Consider the following 21,284-nt stretch of genomic DNA (forward strand, 5'->3'; position numbering starts at 1 on the left):
TTACTTCTGTTACCAAAAAGGTGGAGGACATGACAAATGGATGAAGTTGCTAAGTAATTTTCTTAGGCCGTATTATTTCACGTAGAGATATAAATTCCGAGTTATGATTTTTTAAATACCTACTTTTCCTGTTTTTTTTACAAATTTTCTTATTTTCCTCCATTCCCTGATTATTTTCTTGTACACAGCTGAACGGCAGTGGGGACAATCCATGTCCTCTTCTTAACACCAATTCTAATCTCTAGACACATGGAGGTTTCACCTCAAAATTAATTTTGCGTTTTTGTACTTGGTACTTGTTTAATGATTTCCACTACCTTGGTGTCAACTTCTCGCTCTTTTAAGCCATTGATTGGTTGGTTTGGATAAAAATGAAGCCACCGAACAACGTTTCCCAGTCAATTGAATAACATGAGTTCTTGAAGTCTGCGAAAGTTTGGCTCTCGTTTTTCTGTGTCTGATCATAAATTTCAGATTTAAGATTCACACAGCATCGTTCTTTATTAAACCCTTCTTAGTACTCCCCTAATTACTAATCCAGTTGGCCTTTAATCTGTTTTGTAATGCTTTTGAAAGAATGTTGTAGGTCACCAGAGGCATAGTTGTTGAGTTTATTAATAAATATTCATTGGATTAAACGAACTTCCAGTAATGAGCCACAATGTCATAACAATAATTCATCGCGAGACTAAATGATGCCTTTTGATGTTGCCAGCACAAGACATGATAAGTAAAATCTGTCAGCGAAGCAGATGTATTTGAGGAAATCCATTAAGACCGTTAGGTGTGGGGATTTTGGACGCCTTACATGTCGAGTGACTCAGTTTTACGTGTAGCTTTTAGTATTGCAAGACACTGATTTTGCAACATGGGACAGGTTTTTGCATGAATATTTCACTTGTTTGAGGTTTAATATACGTGGCATCAAGAGCGACGAGAGTAACTCCCTTTGCTTGTTTACATTAGGCAGAAACAGGGCTGGCTGATCACTCGAAAGCTAGCCAATCATACTACACTGTACTTATTAAGCCATTTGCTGATTGGGCAGCCATGGCTATTATAAATGGAAGAGCGACAGCCATTGGCGGTTCCAGCCAGTGTCCAACCCCACTGGAGAGGGTAGGGAAGCTAGGCTGAGGAGATACGCAACTGCCCAGCGCGACGGGCACTTTGTCTTGAGACGCCGCCGTGTGTGGTCGGAGGGCATCCCTTTCTCACGTGGCAACAGGGAAAAGAGATACATTGGCGTGAACACTTTCTTCAACTGGCTCAAAAATTCAGTCGAGAGACGGTTGAATTTTTTTCTTAAATCTCTTGAACAAAGAACAAAGGGAGCCAATATACCGGGTGATCAAAAAGTCAACATAAATTTTAAAACTGAATAAATCACGGAATAAAATAGATGGAGAGGTACAATTTGACACACATGCTTGGAATGACATGGGGTGGTATTAGAACCAAAAAAATACAAAAATTCAAAAAATGTCCTACATATAGCGCTTCATCTGATCAGAATAGCAATAATTAGCATAACAAAATAAGACAAAGCAAAGATGATGTTAAGGAATGATGGTGGAAATAATGAGCATTTCCTGTAAAGAACAGTAGCTGTAGTCGAGGAATAATGTTGTGAACAGCACTGTAATGCATGTCCGGAGTTATGGTGAGGCATTGGCGCCTTATGTTGTCTTTCAGCATCCCTAGAGATGTCAGTCGATCACGACACACTTTCGACTTCAGATAACCCCAAAGCCAATAATCGCACGGACTGAGGTCTGGGGACCTGGGAGGCCAGGCATGATGAAAGTGACGGCTGAGCACCCGATCATCACCAAAAGACGCGCGCAAGAGATCTTTCACGAGTCTAGCAATATGGGGTGGAGCGCCATCCTGCATAAACATCGTACGTTCCAGCGGGTGTTTATCAGCCAGGCTGGGGATGATGCGATTCTGTAACATACCGGTGTACCTCTCACCCGTCACGGTAGCAGATACAAAACCAGAATCACGTATTTCCTCGAAGAAAAAAGGCCCGATAACGGTAGATGTGGTAAATACAACCCATACCGTGACTTTCTCGTCGTGCAATGGAGTTTCTACGACAGTTCTATGATTTTTGGTAGCCCAAATTCTGCAGTTGTCGTTGACAGACCCTCAGAGCGTGAAATGAGCTTCGTCGGTCTACAACACGTTACTCAATCAATCGTCATCTTCCACCATCTATTGATACGCCCACACCGCAAATTCCCTCCGCTTCACTAAATCGCTAGGTAACAGTTCATGATGCCATGGATTTTGTACGGATAGCATCGGAGGGTACGCCTCAGTGCCAACAGAACAGTAGTGTATGGAATGCCGGTGCGACGTGCAACTGCACGAGCGCTGACTTCCCCGTGCATAGACGAACCCGCTACAGTCTCCATTTCTTCCTGAACTGTCTCAGCAGCATTATGCCTTAGGCTCGGTCGGCCACTACGGGGTCTATCGTCTAAACAACCTGTGGCTTCGAACTTCGAAATCATTCTCGCCACAGCTGCATTTGTCAATGGACCTTTACCCGTTCGAATCCCCTTCCTATGGCGCATCTGATTCACTCTCATTACAGCTCCTTCTATAAACGAATGTCATGCGCAGTCACTGACGTTTTGCTGTTCAGCGCCATCTGTCGGACATTTTGTGTACTTTGTTTTTTTTTTTTTTGTTCTAGTAAAACCCCATGTCGTTCCAAGCATGTGTGGTTATTTTTACCCCTCTATCTACATTATTCCGTGGTTTATTAAGTTTTCAAATTTATACTGACTTTTCGATCACCCGGTACTTACATGTTCGTGTGCAGACTAGGGTGAAGTTAAACGTTTTTCGCTCCACAAAAACGTAGGCCATGTTTTCTGATATGGAATGAGACTAGCTCAGTGTAGGATTTTGATAGACTTACAGATCCGACGACACACAGCAGCAGTGAAGCCGGTGACGTTGTGCAGCACTAGGTAAAAAATGCATCACGCAATTAAATGTAAATGTCGTGTGACAAGTTAGTTTTCACGCCAGAAGTACGATGCTCAACTTTGGAAGACCTGTCCCTCTCTAGTATTTCCTGAAATTAACGTATTTCTTTAAGGGCGCTCGTTGGCCATGTTTGATTAACATTTGTGGGGAAAGATAAAATTTGTTTGAATCGGTAATACGGTTCAGTTCGACATTAGGATGGTCTTCAACCAGATAGTCTCTCTGCCATTTCAAATAATTAACTATCCTGAATTTTGTGATTTTATTGATTCTTTATATTCTATGTAATTTTGAGATATTTAATACCAGGATCCCCTTGCTTGAACAGGCGATACCTGAGATTGATCTTGTGTTTGTAATGACAGTACATGTGTAAAAGTGATTAGTTACAAGGAATAGTTGTGTCTATTCTAAAATATAAGTCCCCTTCCTACCTCATTGGCGTACTTTAGGAACACTGATGGCCGCTATTCTTCTGAAGTGTAGCATGTAATAGCACGTTTCCTTACAGGTCGGGTTCAATCTGCGTTATGCGTGCGAAGTGGAATCGTGCACACAATGCAAACATAGCATTCACTTATTAAAAACCAGAGGTGTGTTTAGAAGATCTGTGATGTCCATATAGGGCAGATGATTATGGACCAGCGTCTGGGAACGAGCATATTGGCAAAGGTGGTCGGCTGCGCACATGCTACTGTCATCGGAATCTGAGAAGTGGTTGAAAGATGGTGAAAGCACGTCAAGGCGACAAGCTGCTCGATGTCCACCCCTCAGTATAGGACGTGGAGGCTTGCCCTCTCTGTGAAGCGGGAGAGGCGCGATCTGTGTGACTCAGATACATAGAAACCTGCCGCAGGCGACCCCAATGTGCTCCCATGTCGGTGTAGCGATGTCGTCATTTCCGATTGCAGAGGTCACGGGATCATCGAGACTAGAACATAGCTCAATGCTCGGATGAATTACGCTTCTTGTTGCACCAGGTCGATGTTAGACTCCCGATACACCGACATCTCGAAACATAGACAGCGATATGGAAGCAGGGGACCGGATTATCTTACGGATGAAACTAACCTGTGGAAGGCACTCTGACAGCGGCATATTACGTGATTATGACTGTGGTTCACATGCAGTCATTCACGCTTAATGTCTTCCCCCATAGTAATTATATCTCCGAGCAGAAAAACTGTTCCTCTCAGAAGGCCAGAATCGTGTTACAACTGTCTGACGAGCATTGTAGTGAACTCTTGTCAATACCTGGGACACAAAACTGGCCCGGTCTGAACACAATATAACACATCAGGAAACTGCGAGACATGTGCGTAAACATACGTTGCTACATAGGAAAATCTCTTATAAATTGTACCTCCTTTCTTAATTTTACCATTAACACACTTAGTAGACTGCATGGAGATGCAACCTGTTGGACAGAAAGTGTATTAGGTTATATCTAGCCGTTGTACGTGACCAGTTTGATAAAATGTTCTGTGCTTTGATTTGGAGTAATTAAAGTATCTTTTGTGGTCTGAGGGAGTAAATATTTCTTTGAGAAGCTAGGCATCTGTTCTCTTGAAAGTATGTAAGTCTATTTACCATTCATATATTACACAATTATTCTTACTCGCTAATAATACAGCAGTAAAACATTTAAAGTCGCCCTGGTAAAGCGTCATCTTTTAAATTGTATGACCAAATTTCTTATAAACTGTACCGGTACATTTTAAAATAATATTGCCAATAATGAAAATACAAATACAGGAGGTCTACATGCGGGTTACGTTTCGAAGATCGAAATTCGCTGGTTTTATTGATTAATTTTATTTGAACGTGAAACAAAAAGACTTTCTTAACTCCATTACGAGTATTACAATTTTGAAAATGTATTGTCTTGCTTCACGTCAGGTGCTGCATCACTTTGCTGAAACACATGTCATACGACATGCTATTTGGCAGTAATGTGGCGAAAAAAAATACTCCGTAGGATAATTATGACCTTTTTCGCAAGAATAAAATTAAGGTACCTTCTTATTAGAGTCCCAATGACGAAGTGGTGGGTCAAATTCAGCAACATGAATCCCACATGTCTGAATGATTTCTAGCCGACTTGCAAAGGCTAGTCCTTTTTTTCACACAGAAAATTAGATTTTAAAATGTAACGACAAGTAGACAACAGTTTATAGCTTGTAGTCTCGCCATCCTGGATTATCCTTGCAACAACCAGAAGCTACATGACAGCTAGACCAGCTTCGAACAGAGACGCTGTCATTACTTTAGTTAAAGTTCTTTCTGATTTAAATGACGAACTCGGTTTTCTGGCTATGCAGATACTCAGTATTGACGTGACGGCCTATAGCACAGGAACCTCAAGAGGTCATCGAGGGAACACAACTAGTGCAGAAAGGGGGAGAGATATGACAAGCATTGGTCGTTTCAGCCACGCGGGATAAGCCTAGCGATCTTAGGCGCTGCAGTCATGGACTGTGCGGCTGGTCCTGGTGGAGGTTCGAGTCCTTCCTCGGGCATGGGTGTGTGTGTTTGTCTTTAGGATAATGTAGGTTAAGTAGTGTGTAGGCTTAGGGACTGATGACCTTAGCAGTTAAGTCGCATAAGATTTCACACACATTCGAACATTGGTCGTTTCAGTGCTTCTGTCTTGTGTGTGCCTAAACGCAAGTGTTTAAAATCTGGAGTTTCATCTGGTACCAAATTTGCCATTTCAAATGGTGGTTGGATGATTAGTGTATTATTCGTTCATTAGATGGAGCACTTTATAGAAACGGTAGGACCCGATTGTAACAGAAAGGTGTTACTATAACTTTAGCTAGTGATAATGGCTTAATCAGTTTTTCCTGCCTCCAATGGTCTAATCGTGTTTCGCCTGTCTCAACACGCCACTCACTGGCTACAGTCAATTGATGTTGGCTTTCTTAAGCCATTTGCCGCTTAATCAAACCAAAAGGTTGACAAGCGCCTTTGTTCAAAACCTGACAATTCGGCCAAGAAATGATGCGAAGGAATGAGTGGGCAGACAAGAAATCGTAGGCGCATCAAGAAAAACTAAAGGAAATGATGCACTCCTGAATTCTTCAACTATCACAAAACAGACCCGTGGTGGGACACTGTCAATAGGCAGACAATATACCTCTACGAAAAAGAAGCAGATCATTTGTTGATAAGGCCACAAAATTTTCATAGAGTTAATATTTCAAAAAGTATTATTGATACGGTTTAATAGAAGATTCTCTTTTTATTTTGTGGTCCAACTTTTTATGTTGTGGTGCAACATTTTATGTTGTGGTGCAACTTTTTATGTTGTGGTGCAACTTTTTATGTTGTGGTGCAACTTTTTATGTTGTGGTGCAACTTTTTATGTTGTGGTGCAACTTTTTATGTTGTGGTGCAACTTTTTATGTTGTGGTGCAACTTTTTATGTTGTGGTGCAACTTTTTATGTTGTGGTGCAACTTTTTATGTTGTGGTGCAACTTTTTATGTCGTGGTGCAATTTTTTATGTCGTGGTGCAACTTTTTATGTTGTGATGCAAATTTTTATGTCGTGATGCAAATTTTTATGTCGTGATGCAAATTTTTATGTCGTGATGCAACTTTTTATGTCGTGATGCAACTTTCTATGTCGTGATGCAACTGTATCTATTTATTATGTCCTCCACCTTTTTTAGTAACAGAAGTAAGCTTTGTTATCTCTTACCTTCTGCACATTAAATCTATGCACAGCATCATTGTGCTACATAAATGTATTAGATATCTTATGTTTAATGTATGCATCTAAAATTGTTGCATTTGTTAGTGGCCATCTACAAGAAATTATCACATTCCTTTAATGTAAAATTATGCCACCAACACCAGCAAGATGCAGTGCTTATGCACATGTATGTAGCTGCTTTCTTATTTTTCTTATCCCTTAAGGTTCCATAGAGTTAAGCAGAAGTTTTCTCTAATTACTGAGATTGTTTTAGGTTATAATTGCTCTTCTTTCCCCATTGCATTTGTAACAGCGATCTTTCTTAAACAGAGCTCTACTTTCTGCACGCTGAATTTATGTACAATATTACTCTACCAGCAAATATATTAGTATTTTTATTCGCAATGTACACCTGTAAATTTATTATATTTTTAACAACCTTGAAGAGGAAATTTCATATTTACTTTACAATAAAATGCTGTTGTTCACCACAACCAAGGCAGTTGGCCTTAGTCTCTGGCATAAGGTACATGTAACTTACGCAACTATTTTATTTTGTGACGCCCATTACTTTTATATGTTGATGAGAGCCTCGACCTGAGGCCATTTACTAATGAATAATACATACACAAAAAGTACGATGTATGTAATCTGGGGCTATCTAAAGCCATCGCTGCAATAATTGTTGTTTCATCAATTTCGTGTATGACAACAGCTGTTCGGCTTCATCTAATTTATTGTGGCATAACGTGATGTAATAAGTGAGTACATTCACTTCACAAATACTTTTCTATTATGTTTGTAAATATTAATTTGTAACTGGTGTATACATTTATAGGGCCAATACTTCTGAAGAAGATATTTTTACAGACATCGAAACTATGGTCAAGGCACAATAAATCCTTATTTGCAACTGGTGGGCTGATTTTTCAATCTATTCATGTTTGACCATTGTGTTTCCTAAGGTTGTGTTCGGGTACCAGCCCAGCATTCACCTAACGAGAATGAAAAATCCGTTATACTCGACTCTGGATGCTCAATGTTTCTGACTATCATTTTCATGTACATTTCTACGTTAGAGAACTTTGACGATTCCTTAACCAAGCAGTCTAAAGCTGATCGCACTCTATTTTTAGTGATAGTGCTATCCGTCTTCTGCTCTTTGTTCTGTGCTCCTACATTTTGCGTAGTATCCGGCTTTGATCCACATGTGACAGTTCCTTTCTCTACTGTTGGATCTTCTATACTGTTCCTATGTGTCCCATGCCTCATTATTATTCATGTGATGTTGCAACATTGTTTCTGCCAAAGGTCCTAGAAGTATCATTGCTGCCACTTCATTTCTGTTTGGCTGTTAGAATTAAAACTTCGGATCCATGCAGCAGAAAATATACAGTCGTAGTGTTAAGGACTGTAATTGCTCTCTCTTTCCTGATTTTGTTCACAAGCCTACTTCTATTCACGGCAGGTTCGAGATCATTTTGCACACATGTGACTTATCATATGATGCCCCCCCACCCACCCCTTGTTCCACAAAAACCCTTTTTTTCTCACACTCTTTCGTCTATGTCGTTTTTAACTGGTAACTGTGATCAGCATATACAAAACTTGCGGTTCGGCGCATCTGGTACCCCTCTAAATCTGCCGCCCCTTTCGGCTGCTACTAATTGTACAACGTTCGGAAAAGGTATGTCACGTCTTTGGCGCCCGTATCAGTTGGCGTCCTAAGCGGCGGCTTTTAATCGTACTTAATATTTGCAAATATGTATGGTTATCTTTGCAGGATCATCCTGATAGACATAAGAGATATCACAACCCAGGTAGCTGAATATATGGACTCACCATTTATTATTCTCAGCTATTATTTTAGCTCTAGGATATTCATTCCATCCCACAAAAGGGCGTAACTCCACGTATATAGAGTGAAACGTGGAATGAAAATTTGTACCTAGGTTGGGATTCGAACTTGTCTCTTCTGCTTACAAGGCAGGTGCGTTAGCCACTGAGTCACCTTAGCGGTTCACACACCTGCATGGATTACCCTGACATGCCTCCCTCTCACTGTCGCCTCAGTCGACTTTAAAGTCCCCATTACACACGAACAGAATTTCTGAGGCTCTCAATGTTCTGGAATAACACCTCAGCACCGAATTTAAATGGGGTTCCAGCCTGATAGCCGGCCGGTGTGGCCTAGCGGTTCTAGGTGCTTCAGTCTGGAACCGTGAGACCGCTACGGTCGCAGGTTCGAATCCTGCCTCGGGCATGGATGTGTGTGATGTCCTTAGGTTAGTTAGGTTTAAGTAGTTCTAAGTTCTAGGGGACTGATGACCTCAGATGTTTAGTCCCATAGTGCTCAGAGCCATTTGAACCATTTTAGAACCAGCCTGATATCCATGTGCAAGTACTTATGCAGTACTGGTCTCATAAAGGTATGATTTTATGTATTAAGACTGCAGAGGTGAGTGAAAATTCGTACCAAGGCTGGGAGTCGAACCCACTTCTCCTGTTAAAGTAGACTGGGGTGGCAGTGAGAATTTGGATCGAGTAAGGAGGTGTGCCAGGTTAATCAGTGCAGTTGTTCAAACGTTGTGCGAACGTGGCTCAGTGGTTAGCGCATCTGCCTAGTACCTAGAAAACCTGGGTTTGATTCCCGGCTTTGGTACAAAAAGTACTGCAAACAAATATCATTTACTGCAAGTTCTTTCCACATTCTGGAAGGAGGTAGCATTGGCCAAAAAATGAAAAACATTGTCTGGTAAACATGAGCTCCGAAACACGATAATTTAAGCGTTATCAACAAGTCTTCAGTAGAAGCGATGTCTTTACAGTAGTGAAGATGAAAAAGTGCTCATAGCTCTTAAAGTATGCACTTTAGAGGCAATGTTTACAGACGTTTTCTTGTTTTCGTCCGTGCTACCAATAAAAATGGTTCAAATGGCTCTGAGCACTATGGGACATAACATCTGAGGTCATCAGTCCCCTAGACTTAGAACTACTTAAACCTAACTAACCTAAGGACATAAAACACATGCATGCCCGAGGCAGGATTCGAACCTGCGACCGTAGCAGCAGCGCGGTTCCGGACTGAAGCGCCTAGAACCGTTCGGCCACAGAGAACGGCCGCTACCAATCCATAAATATGGAAAGCAAAGGGCTTGAAGTAGAAGAAATATGTTTCACAGTATCGAAGACGAAGAGATGCTCGTACTTGTTAAGCTATGCATTTTAGAGCCCATGTGTACTAGACATTTTCGCATATCAATGAATATTGACTATTCCTCCTGGGACATCCTTTACAGACTCGTCAGACATAAAATCAACACTTGACATCACCATAAGACACCAGTTTCGTGATTTCTGAGGAACTTCAAGGTCAACTTTCTCTAAATGTTACTTCACTGGTTTGTGTTTGTGTACATTCCAGTTTAGATACAATCCTTCCAAACACTGCTCACAAGCCGGCCTTTGTGGCCGAGCGGTTCTAGGCGCTACTGTTGGGAACCGCGCTACCGCTACGTTCGCAGGTTCGAATCATGCCTCGGGCATGGATGTGTGTGATGTTCTTAGGCTAGTTATGTTTAAGTAGCTCTAAGTCTAGGGGACTGACGACCTTTGATGTTAAATCCCATAGTGCTCAGAGTCATTTGAACCATTTGAACTGCCCACAACTTGATCGGACTAGTGCCGTTCTCCTCAACGGTGCGCAGAACATTTCGAGCTTATATGGAAAAGAAGAAAAGGCAGACACCAGTTTTCCCTCCTGTAACGTCTGCATATGCTGAAGAAAGAATAATTTCATTCATTACAATTTTTCGTGTGTGGAAAAAATATCTAAAAGTATTAAATAAAAATACACGAACATTGCAATCAAATTTTCCTAATCATCTTTAGTAATTGTCAGAGAAAGTGTTACCTTTTCCAGTTTACGAGACACCAATCAACTGTCAGGTCTGAATCCAGCTGCGCACAAAGACTGTATTTTTTGAAGTATTAAAGGGTACAGCAATCAGTCATAAGCAACGTTTATTGCATGTCCAGATGCCGGTCACTGTATGGCCACTGCAGTGCACTGAATATAAGATAAAACATTAAAACAAATTAAATATGCACATAGTCGAGTTGGGAATATGTGCATATTGTAATGTTTTATCTTCCATTGCTGCACAAGTGGCCTCACTGTGAGCGAAGTCTGGATCTGCAATAAGCATTACTTGCGACTGATTGCTGTAAGTTTTACTATTTGACCAATCAACAAGATACTTGCGTCGTTAATAGCAAAAATGAAGCTAGCTACATCTGATTTACGAGTACTGTAAAAGATGACACACCTTCCACAAATAATAATAATTAATAGAGTGCATTAACGTCCAGTATCACAGGACATCTATATGGGATAAGATTTTTGGAACACAAGCTTTATTGTGATCGAACATTGTGGGAAACTTCGAAGGAAACGATCTATTGAAAGAACGTCAGAACGGATTATAAAAATACCGATCCTGTGAAACACAGCTGTGCCTTCATTCACACTAAGTAATAAGTGCTGTCGACAAGGGATCCCACGTTGTTACCATACATCAAATTTCCAAATTGCTTTTGACACAGTTCCTCACACGGGGCTTCTAATCAAATTGCGCGCATATGGAATATCGTCTCAACCATGTGACTCGATTCGTTGTTTCCTTTCGGAAAGAAGTAATTGATAGAAAGTCATCGAGTAAAACAGAAGTGATACCTGGAGTTTTCTCAGGAAGTGTTAGAGATCTTCTGCTGTTCTTAATGTACGTAAACGATTTAGGAGTCACTGTGAGCAGATATCTTAGATCGTTGGTAAATGATGCAGTCATTTACCGTCTAATAAATTCACTGGAAGACCAAAACCAATCGCAAAATTATTTACACAAGATGAAAAATGGCTATTGACCATGGATAGAGAAAGTTGTAAGATCTTCCAAATGAGTATTACAAACAATATTATAAATTTCAGTATCACGGTAAACAATATAAATTTAAAGGTTGTCGATTCAACTAAATGCGTAAGGATTATAACTGCGAACAATTCAAGTCAGAACTGTCATATAAACAATTTTACGGCGAAGGCTAACCAAGGATTGTGTTTTTGGCACAAGACTTAGAAGACGCAAGAAATGTACAATACGCTTGTCCGTCCTCTAATAGAGTGCTGCTGCGCGATATGGGATCCCTACGAGACTGGATGGACGGAGGACATCGAAAGAGTCCAAAGAAGAGCAGCTCTTTTCGTATTTTCGCGAAATACAAGAGAGAGTGTCACAGATATGATACACGACCTGGGACGAGATCTTTTAAAAAAATTTTAATCACGAAAATTGTTAGCATTCTCCGAATGCAAAAATATTTTGTTAACTGCCAAATACATAGGAATAAATGACTATGACCAAATAAGAAATCAGAGCTAGCACGAAAGATTTAGGTGTTCATTTTTCTCACAAGTAATTCTAGCGTAGAAAGACCGAGAAACATTCTAAGAATAGTTCTGTGAATTCTCTGACAACCACCTGCACAAGAATTGCGCGGTAGTGACCCTAGATGAAGACTATGTCAGTGCGAATATGTGAAGTATGTAATAATTCAAATTTAAAAAAGTTATTCAAAAAATGTCAGGTTTTAGCATGTGTGAAAATAAATGATGCGTTTGATGAATCAAAATGCAAAATTTTGACAGAAGAATAGATAAACTTCTAGAAGACGACCCCGGGAAATATCAGCTGGGTTTCCAGAGAAATGCAGGAAGACGCTAGGCAGTACTGACTTTAAGACTTAGAAGAAAAACAAACTTACGTTAACAGTACTTGTAGGTTTAGAGAAAGCTTCAAATGGTTCAAATGGCTCTGAGCACTATGGGACTTAACAGCTATGGTCATCAGTGCCCTAGAACTTAGAACTACTTAAACCTAACTAACCTAAGGACATCACACAACACCCAGTCATCACGAGGCAGAGAAAATCCCTGACCCCGTCGGGAATCGAACCCGGGAACCCGGGCGTGGCCAGTTTAGAGAAAGCTTTTGACAATGTTGACTGGAATTCCCTGATTAAATCTGTGATGGTAGCAAGGAAAAATCACAGGGGGCAAAATGTTATTTGTAATTTGTACAGAAACCTGTGTGCAGTTACAAGGGTCCATGGACACGAGAATGAGCAGTGGTTGAGAAAAGTGAGAGGTAGGATTGAGCCTGTTCCCAGTGTTATTAAATTCGAGCAATGAGCGAACGGTAAAGGTAGACAAGAAGAAATTTGGATGGGTAATGAACTTTCAGGAAGAAGTAGTATAGACTTCGATAGTAGCCTACGACCTTATAAATTTGTCAGAGGCAGCAGAGGACTTCGAAGAACAGTTGAACGGAATCGATAGTGCCTTGAAAAGAAGTAATATGATGAACATCAACAAAAGTAAGACAAGATTAGTGGAATCTTGGTGAATAAAATCAGACGATTCTCAGGAGAGACCATTAGGATACAAGTAGTATATGAATTTTGCTTGTAATCCGAAAAGTAAGGTCTCCTATTTTTTATAAGTACATAGACCTGTTTATTTCTACAATGGTTTACATCAGTTTACAGACTGAACATTTAGCTACTTTTCGACATAATCACCATTTCTGTCGACGCATTGTTGTACACGCTATGGCAGTTTTTGTATGCCCATTCCATACCCGCTCGCCGCGATGCTGTTCAGAAAGTCATGAACCTCTTCTTTCACCACGTCGTCGGAGCTGAATCGCTTTCCGGCCGAATGTTCTTTTAACCTAGGGAACAGCTGATAGTCACTGGGCGCCAAGTCGGGATTATAGAGTAGGCGGGTGATTATGTTCCACTAAAACTTTTGCAAGAGAGCAACGGTTTGCCGAGCGATGTATGGGCTAGCGTTGTCATGGAGAATGTATACGCCCTTGCTCAACATTCCTCTTCTCCGGTTCTGAATTGCCCGTTTGAGTTTTTTCCGTGTCTCACAGTACCTGTCGGAGTCAATTGTGGTCACAGCGATTCAGCTCCGACGACGAGGTGAACGAAGAGGTTCATAACTTTCTGAACAGCATGGCGGCGATTTGATATGACATGGGCATACAACAACTGCCACAGCGTCTACCAAAATGCATCGACAGAAATGGTGATTGTCGAAAAATAGCTAAATGATCAAGCTGTAAACTATTGTAGAAATAAACAGGTGTATGTTCTTATAAAAATATAGTAGACTTTACTTTTGTTATTACCCTCATATATATACACTCCTGGAAATTGAAATAAGAACACCGTGAATTCATTGTCCCAGGAAGGGGAAACTTTATTGACACATTCCTGGGGTCAGATACATCACATGATCACACCGACAGAACCACAGGCACATAGACACAGGCAACAGAGCATGCACAATGTCGGCACTAGTACAGTGTAAATCCACCTTTCGCAGCAATGCAGGCTGCTATTCTCCCATGGAGACGATCGTAGAGATGCTGGATGTAGTCCTGTGGAACGGCTTGCCATGCCATTTCCTTACTGGCGCCTCAGTTGGACCAGCTTTCGTGCTGGACGTGCAGACCGCGTGAGACGACGCTTCATCCAGTCCCAAACATGCTCAATGGGGGACAGATCCGGAGATCTTGCTGGCCAAGGTAATTGACTTACACCTTCTAGAGCACGTTGGGTGGCACGGGATACATGCGGACGTGCATTGTCCTGTTGGAACAGCAAGTTCCCTTGCCGGTCTAGGAATGGTAGAACGATGGGTTCGATGACGGTTTGGATGTACCGTGCACTATTCAGTGTCCCCTCGACGATCACCAGTGGTGTACGGCCAGTGTAGGAGATCGCTTCCCACACCATGATGCCGGGTGTTGGCCCTGTGTGCCTCGGTCGTATGCAGTCCTGAATGTGGCGCTCACCTGCACGGCGCCAAACACGCATACGACCATCATTGGCACCAAGGCAGAAGCGACTCTCATCGCTGAAGACGACACGTCTCCATTCGTCCCTCCATTCACGCCTGTCGCGACACCACTGGAGGCGGGCTGCACGATGTTGGGGCGTGAGCGGAAGACGGCCTAACGGTGTGCGGGACCGTAGCCCAGCTTCATGGAGACGGTTGCGAATGGTCCTCGCCGATACCCCAGGAGCAACAGTGTCCCTAATTTGCTGGGAAGTGGCGGTGCGGTCCCCTACGGCACTGCGTAGGATCCTACGGTCTTGGCGTGCATCCGTGCGTCGCTGCGGTCCGGTCCCAGGTCGACGGGCACGTGCACCTTCCGCTGACCACTGGCGACAACATCGATGTACTGTGGAGACCTCACGCCCCACGTGTTGAGCAATTCGGCGGTACGTCCACCCGGCCTCCCGCATGCCCACTATACGCCCTCGCTCAAAGTCCGTCAACTGCACATACGGTTCACGTCCACGCTGTCGCGGCATGCTACCAGTGTTAAAGACTGCGATGGAGCTCCGTATGCCACGGCAAACTGGCTGACACTGACGGCGGCGGTGCACAAATGCTGCGCAGCTAGCGCCATTCGACGGCCAACACCGCGGTTCCTGGTGTGTCCGCTGTGCCGTGCGTGTGATCATTGCTTGTACAGCCCTCTCGCAGTGTCCGGAGCAAGTATGGTGGGTCTGACACACCGATGTCAATGTGTTCTTTTTTCCATTTCCAGGAGTGTATATATATACAGGGTGAGTCACCTAACATTACCGCTGGATACATTTCGTAAACCACATCAAATACTGACGAATCGATTCCACAGACCGAACGTGAGGAGAGGGGCTAGTGTAATTGTTTAATACAAACCATAAAAAAATGCACGGAAGTATGTTTTTTAACACAAACTTACGTTTTTTTAAATGGAAACCCGTTAGTTTTGTTAGCACATCTGAACATATAAACAAAGACGTAATCAGTGCCTTTTGTTGCATTGTAAAATGTTAATTACATCGTGAGATATTGTAACCTAAAGTTGACGCTTGCGTACCACTCCTCCGCTGTTAGATCGTGTGTATCGGAGAGCACCGAATTACGTAGGGATCCAAAGGGAACGGTGATGGGCCTTAGGTACAGAAGAGACTGGAACAGCACATTACGTCCACATGCTAACACCTTTTTATTGGTCTTTTTCACTGACCCACATGTACATTACCATGAGGGGTGAGGTACACGTACACACGTGGTTTCCGTTTTCAATTACGGAGTGCAATAGAGTGTGTCCCGACATGTCAGGCCAATAGATGTTCAATGTGGTGGCCATCATTTGCTGCACACAATTGCAATCTCTGGCGTAATGAATGTCGTACACGCCGCAGTATATCTGGTGTAATGTCGCCGCAGGCTGCCACAATACGTTGTTTCATATCTCTGGGGTTGTAGGCACATCATGGTACACATTCTCCTTTAACGTACCCCACAGAAAGAAGCCCAGAGGTGTAAGATCAGGAGAACGGGCTGGCCAATTTATGCGACCTCCACGTCCTATGAAACGCCCGTCGAACATCCTGACAAGGGTCAGCCTAGTGTTAATTGCGGAATGTGGAGGTGCACCATCATGCTGATACCACATACGTCGACGCGTTTCCAGTGGGACATTTTCGAGCAACGTTGGCAGATCATTCCGTAGAAACGCGATGTATGTTGCAGCTGTTTGGGCCCCTGCAATGAAGTGAGGACCAATGAGGTGGTCGCCATTGATTCCGCACCATACATTTACAGTCCACGGTCGCTGTCGCTCTACCTGTCTGAGCCAGCGAGGATTGTCCGCGGACCAGTAATGCATGTTCCGTAGATTCACTGCCCGTGGTTTTTGAAACCCGTTTCATCGGTAAACAGGTAGAACTGCAACGCATTTTCTGTTAATGCCCTTTGACAGAATTGCACTCGATGATTAAAGTCATCACCATGTAATTGCTGATGTAGCGACACATGAAACGGGTGAAAGCGGTGACGATGCAGTATGAGCATGACACTACTTTGACTCAGTCCACCGGCTCTCGCAATGTCCCGTGTACTCATGTGTGGGTTCATGGCAACAGCAGCTAACACACTAACTGTACCCGCTTCTCGTGTGACGGGCCTGTTACGGATCCGTTCGCGTGCTACGACCATACCTGTTGCATATAGTTGGCGGTAGATGTTTTGCAATGTGGGGCACGTTGGATGCTCTCTGTCCGGGTACCGTTCTGCATACACCCTGCAGGCTTCAGCTGCATTTCGTTGACACTCGCCATAGATGAGTATCATCTCCGCCTTTTCAGAGTTCGAATACACCATGGTCACAGTTCCTACAACACTACACTATCACAGACGTCTGGTAACACGGTTGTAAGGTGTCAGGCAAATCCAACACCTTCCATGAAAACCCTGACATGATAAACAAATCCAGTAGTATCTCACATAGCTCCGAATAAATCGTGACATTAAATTAACCAAAGTAATACGAGTAACGAGTGATCAAATGGAATACCACAGACTAACATAAGAATGCCTAAATGCATGTCATACCTTCCCACCGTGAGACAGACGCAGTTCCGAGGGGAGAAACGAGAACAGAAGCCGAGAGCAGAACCGTGTTAAGCAGGAAGGCCCTACGATAAGGGACGGACGGACACCCACGTCGCCAGCTAACCGCTAGGACGACACCACCCGTAAGTTTTTAGCGTGAGACTTTTTCGCGTCTCAGTTACGTTAGGACCACCCCCCAGCCCACGTTAAATGATAGAGCCCTCCAGAAGAACATTATTGATCTTACGATAACGCTAAAAGGACCACACCAGCTGCAAGTTTTAGCGTGAGACTTTTTCGCGTCTCTGTTACGTTGCAAACTTTACAAAACATTGCCCCACCACGAAGAGTATAACGTTTCTCATTGGATGGACAGAATTTTTGTAGGCGGAGCTTAAGGTTAACATTGAGACCCTGATTGGTCAGATGAAAACACAGCCAGATAGTTTTTTTTTAAACCAACTTCGGTAAATTGTAGTAAGGAGAAGTTAGAGAAGAGTTGCTTCCGAGAGGGCGAGCTGGACGGAGCTGCGCCGGCCGCCGCCCCCTGACGAACACCGACAAGGTAATGAACGCACGCGATGCCGCATTTTTGAGCGCATAAGGCTTCACTCAGAACTGCAGAAGTCTCATCTGTTACATCCCCTTTACGTAATACTAGTGTCGATCGTCAATTGAAGCTCATGGTGTTCACATTTGCCACTTGAAGTAAAAATCTGAAACGCGATGATTTTTCTGTTATATAGTTATTGAGAAGCCACATCAGCCACTGTAATTTACGACAAGTTAGATAAGTAATTAAAGATAATTGAGGGTCACTGTAGACCATTTTGATAGTTTTCTCTTTTGTGAAACTTAATTTATACCTAGATTATAGATGTGATATGGCATAGGTCATCCTTCGATCCATTGTAGAACTTGGAAACCCATTCAGGGAATATTCGTTCACATTTTTGTTGAACGCAGTTGGTTTTTACCATCCTGTATTAAAACATTTCCTTTTGTCAATAGTGCAATTTATAAACGATGTTTTGTGAGTAGAATAAAATTTCCAATGGTAAACTTAACTGCTTTTTCGACGTTATTTTACCAGCTAACTAAAAATAGGAAGGCCTTGAACCCCTTCCACTAAATTTAGTTAGTATTAAGATTCCTCTACAGAGAGTGCAGTGGAGCTGACGCTGAAATCATTAAGTATTTGCTTATATCATCGCTAGTCTCACTGAACTCTTCTGAATTCTACATGTCATGTGTGGTCTGACGTCTCCTTACCAGCAACAGGTCCCAGGTTCAAACTAGTCAATTATAACATGTATAAATGTGAGTGTTAACTAGACATTTCTGTAGCTACTTAGCCGTGAAGAAAAGTGGATAGTGGATTATAAGCAGTTGAGACAAGCAGAAGAGAAAAGCTCTTGAAATCTGGTGCTGCAGAGGAATGTTGAAGTGGGTATATAGAGTAATCAGTGAGGAGTTGCTGAATCATATTGTGAAAAAAGAAAGAAATTTATTATACAACTTAACTAAAATAAGGGATCTGTAGGTAGACACTTTGAGGCGCAAAGGAATAGTTTGGTAACAAAGGGAAATGTAGGAATAAAAATTGTAGAGGTGGGTCTAGACATGAAAAAGCACAAATGAATATCCGACTAGATCCCAGCAGTTACGCTGAGATAAATAGGCTTGCACAGGGTAGACTAACATGTAAAATTACAGCAAATTATTTTTCGACCTAAACATCTTAACAAAAGCATGGGGATGTTATTAGTGGCCGAGCGGTTCTAGGCGCTTCAGTCTGGAACTGCGCGACCGCTACGGTCGCAGGTTCGAGTCCAGCCTCGGGCATGGATGTGTGTGATGTCCTTAGGTTGGTTAGGTTTAAGTAGTTCTAAGTTCTAGGGGACTGATGACCTCAGATGTTAAGTCCCATAGTGCTCAGAGCCATTTGAATCATTTTGTTATTAGTGGCCTTTTCCCACCAAGTTAGAAACTATTTGTCAAATTTCTGGCGAAGTGCTTTAACATGTGAATTGTGATGAACTGCTTGGGTTCCTATATGATCTGCTGAAAGTGTCTTCGTCCCATGTGCACCAGACTGAGGTAAAAAGCTGCTTGCACATTATGACAGGGGAAACCGCGGACGTCACCAGCACATTACTGTTGGGGGACGGTGAATAAGTCAATGGATACGGTAGAGATCCCCCATGCAGAAGATGGAAAAAGTGGAACCTAAAGCCACGTTTTGTAGCACTGTACGTGCCTCAGTGGTAGTTAACTCTTAAGGCATGCCAATTTAAACGTGGGTTACAACGTATTTTTCGATTGCCACCTAGGAAAAGTTAAATATTTAATTTTTACATTTATCGAGAGGGAATGTATTATGTCCTAAATAACCGTAGAAACTCATTGAAACTGAGTAGTTTCACAAACCGAAAACCCCGAAACTAGGAATAAAAAAAGTAAGCAGTTAAAAAGTCAGAAGCGATACTTAAATGCGATGTTAAAAGCATAATGTAAAATTATCCTATAGAAATCTAAATACATTTCTCCTATTGTCGAGATCGGAAATAAATATTCTAGCAGCACATTATAAGTCTCTGTACTCCAACAGCAACTTGTGCGCATTGCAAACTGTGAATGTGATTCAGCCACTGCTGTGTCACTGCTGAACATGGATAGGTCAGCAGTCGTCGCAGAGCACTGAAACCTCATTGTGCTTCGTAGACTGAAGAAGGGGACGCAGACTTAAGTATCGTTAGTGCTTCAACATTAGCAAGTAATTCTCGAATTTGTTTTACTGTCACGTTAGTGAATCCTGCAAACCATTAATTCTTACAGCACAATAGTCTTTAGTATGTGTAATTGGTTTAGGCTGGATATACTCTTTCGACGGTGTCAGTTTTTGTCACGTAAGAATAACAAACTTTGAACTACTTTTCGAAAAGTATTGTGGGAGGACACGTCTCCCTTGCCCCCTCGATGGTTACGCCATGCGAGAAACTGGTTTCTCTCCAACTCCGCAAAGTTACTGATATTACAGTGCGCACGACGTGGTGCATTACTATTTCACAGGCGAATGATCCAGTGCCCTAATTGCTTTGCCAGAGACACTCTACTCGTTGTTTTAACTATGTGATCACATTTGCCTTAACGCCACTACCACGAGCAAAATATTGCACTCTACATTAATTATCGGATCGTGTAACGCGCCCCGTGGTATCTGCAAGCTTTCCGGACTAGTTCGTGCCTGTAGTGCCATCAAGGGCAGTGGATCATTCTCGCCATGATTTATCACCCCCGAGTCAGCCGTTTGGCGGAAATTTAAACAGCTGCGTTTCTCTGGCCTGTCGACGTGAAGCGTTCGCGGAACAAAACTCGCCAGCGATTGCGGCATCGATCACTGTGCCGGCGCATCTGGCCATAATAGAATACGTCAATTAGCTAATATAATGATTGAGCTGCGGTGGTCGGGCGCAGTAATTAATGCGAGCGACGACGCGTCGGCCATTGTGTGTGGCCCACACACACACGCACGCACACTATTGCGTGTCACGGCCACAGTAGAATGCAGATGAGTGCGGGCAAATGGACCGGCGTGGGACGAACGCAGATGGCCGTCAGCTGAGCCGCACTGCGCCGGTCAAATGGGGCGAAGTCCGTAATTAAAACCGCATCTGGCCGCTGCCACAGTGAAGGCGGAAACCTTGCAGAGGGGTGCGACAGCGGAGAAATTCCTTTTTCATAAACGACTGTGTTGGCTATAAGATCCTCAAGCACCATTTATACTGCAGCCGAAAGAATTGCTCTAATTAATAAAAGCTTTGGATTAGACCAAGGAAATATTTTGAGGGTTTAATGCATTAACGAGTGAGCTTTTCACAAAAACAACATGTAGTGCCTGTGCCTTCATTCAAGAGGAGGACATCGATATTGAAACAAATACAATAAACTCTGACAGTCACGAACTTTCATCGCGAAATAATATTTTTGCTAAATCTTCCATTATGTTCATAAAATTGTCACATTGCTCCACATGACAAGCTGTATGACCACTTAGAAAA

This window comes from Schistocerca piceifrons, chromosome 4, assembly GCF_021461385.2.
Source record: "Schistocerca piceifrons isolate TAMUIC-IGC-003096 chromosome 4, iqSchPice1.1, whole genome shotgun sequence".
NCBI lineage: Eukaryota > Metazoa > Arthropoda > Insecta > Orthoptera > Acrididae > Schistocerca > Schistocerca piceifrons.